Genomic DNA, 3,092 nt, shown 5'->3' on the forward strand with positions numbered 1-3,092 from the left:
GGAAAAAAAATACTCCCTTATGACTTTAAAGTCGTGTTGAAAAAAAAATTGAAGTCATAAAATTTTTTACGACTTCATTGAAGAAAGAAAAAAAAAAGTCATAACACAGTTTACAACTTTCAATTTATGAGTTATAGATTACCTTACAACTTACTCCTTTCGAAGTATTAATTTAAATTTTACCACTATTTGGTAATTTTGAAAAAAAAAAATTACCCTATTTTTGTCGTTTCGCTGAGTAATGTATGTTTTTATCAAATAATCAAATACTTGATTGATGCTATTTTTTAAAATGACATATTTGGTTCTTTATCTTATTTTCTTGTTCAGTTTGATCATTAAATCCATTTAAAATTGAATAAAGAAAAATAAATGATTAAAATAAACTTCTTAAAAGATAAAAATTAAAATAAACAAAAAATAAGATAAAAAATCAAATTATTTTTTTAAAAGATAAAAAATTAAATTGAACCAAAAAAATTAAATAAATAACAAAATAGGTCATTTAACCTTTTTTCTATTTTTTAACACGTTACATCGTTTATCATATTTGTATTTTTTAAATCTTGTCTCCAAGAATCTCGTAAGTATACAACATTAGATGCAATCAAATATTGAATACAAGTAATTCATGTATTCAAACTTATGGTTGAATCATTCACATAAGTTCCGGATTAGTGAGGATATTATTTCCTAATCAACCAAAGGATTGAGACACAAAAATACCCCATTTTACTCATATGCATCCTTATTCATGTATATAAACACTTACCAAAATAAATAAATAAATAAAAATCATGAATAATTAAAAATAGTGTTTGTTTGTTTAAATTTAGAAGTTATATTTTTAATCACATAAAAAAAATATTTTCTTAACATAATACTACTTTGAAAAGTGAGTTTCTTCTCTTTTTTTTCAACATCTTTTCTTTTACTCTTCTTTAGATGCACATTCAAATTATTTTGTTTTTCTTATCTTTATCTATATCATCTTTGTAACTATCTATTCCTTAAGCTGAATCTTTTATCTTTATCTGTAAAAGAAACTTCCCTATTTTTTTTTTAAGAAACTGTCTAGAATTAAAATAACATTATATTATAATTTAAATTATTTATTTTAAATTAATATATAATTTATATATTTAGATACATTTATTTATTATGAATTTTAATTTTATAAAAGTAAAATTTTATCTTATATTTATATATACTAAAATACTAGTTATATGAATGTATAAAAAATAATTTTTATTTAAAATAATTTTTATACAATAAAATTTATTTTATTTTTAGTTATAATATACTTTTATATTATAAATTAAAATACACAAAATTTTGTAGTTCCTAGTCAATTTCAATAAAAAAATGTAGAATGTGCTAAAAAGAATATATTAAAAAAGTAATACTAGCCTTTATTACTTAAAAAAATACAGTAATGTGATTTCTAAATATAAAAGCCTTTACATTGAGAATACATAAATATTAAACTCGTTAATTTATGAATTTCTTGTATATGTATTTAATTTTTATCACAATCTCGATAGTTAATTTTAAATCAATAGTTGTAAATGTATTTTACTATCTAAAATATGAAAGTTCAAATATTTGTCTTAAAATATTTTACGTATTTTGAGTATAGTAACAGAATCATTTTAAAAATTATAACAAAAGACAATAAAAGAACATAATAAATTTACTCTTATATTACAAATTAGAATGCATAATTTGGAGAGTGAGTTTTCGACTTTTCTAATTCTCTTAAATAGATTAGACATTTTAATAATTTTTTTCTCTTGTTTGAATGTGCATTTCACATACTGTTCAATTACTAGTCAAAAAGTTATCTTTCAACCATTTTAAGTTCCTATCTTTTATTTTATTTCTTTTTATATTTATCTTTTTAATAATCTATTCATTACGATCTATTCTATTTTATCTTTATATTAAATTGAGTTTCAATAACTTTTTAAAAATGAAAGATTAATTTTTAAAAATAATCTTATTTGATAATTATTTTTTAGAAATTTAAATATATTTGATATGTTCAAAAGGATATTTATATATTATAATTTATTTTATATACTAAACCATATTTATTTATTTATTATAAACTTAATTTTATCAAAGAACTGATGCAAAATTGCTAACTACAGAATAAGCATAATTTTGAAACAATTTACCAAATCAGAATTGTTTTGCCACCTTAGCATGAAAATTGATAATTAACTTTATAATTTTCAAAAACATGTGATCTTTTTCCATGTAGCTAATTAATTAATTTGTTAGGCTCATTCAGAATGAGCCAAATGAAATGGCTACATCCACGTGGTATAATACATTGTTTTAGAAAAGAACGTTAAATAAGTGTAAAATAAATTATATGTAACAATAAAGAAATTAAATAAATTAAATAGGATCAAAAAAATAAAATAAAATAAAAAGTTATATAAACATAAAATAAACTTAAACGAATACATTAAATTTAAATAAACAAATTGAATGCACACTGGTCATGGCATGGCACACGGAAGTCATGATATTGACTTGGATCCACAACTAACCCCTCTTATTTTAGATGATGAGGACCCAGGAGAGATTGATGATGATGGACCAACGCTATTAGAGTCTCCATTGCCAGTACCAGATACTCAAAAGCCTTATTACTCACTCGCCTTTATCCAAGGATTACAGTCGATCACCTTAATACTCACCACGGTCAAATCATACCTCTCGTATGTAGCATTCTTAGATTTTTAATTTTTGGTTGATTCAAACACACATTTCATATCATGATATTTCACTTGATATATTCTTGTTGATTAGAAACTTTCCCCACTCAGGATCTACTTTAGATAGTCATTTTTGAAATTTCGATAATTAATTTTGTTTGTTTCTAGGATCAATGATTATCTTCACAAATTAACACGAAACTTTAAAGTGTGTTTCAATTTGTCATCACTCACATGTTTTCCACGAAATTTCTCGGAAGGTCACTCATTCCATAATTGTTATAAATCAAACATGTTTAACTATAAAGTTCTTAAGTAATGAACTACAAAAAAATATATGCATCTTATTTGTATATGTAGTAC

This window comes from Glycine max, chromosome 18, assembly GCF_000004515.6.
Source record: "Glycine max cultivar Williams 82 chromosome 18, Glycine_max_v4.0, whole genome shotgun sequence".
NCBI lineage: Eukaryota > Viridiplantae > Streptophyta > Magnoliopsida > Fabales > Fabaceae > Glycine > Glycine max.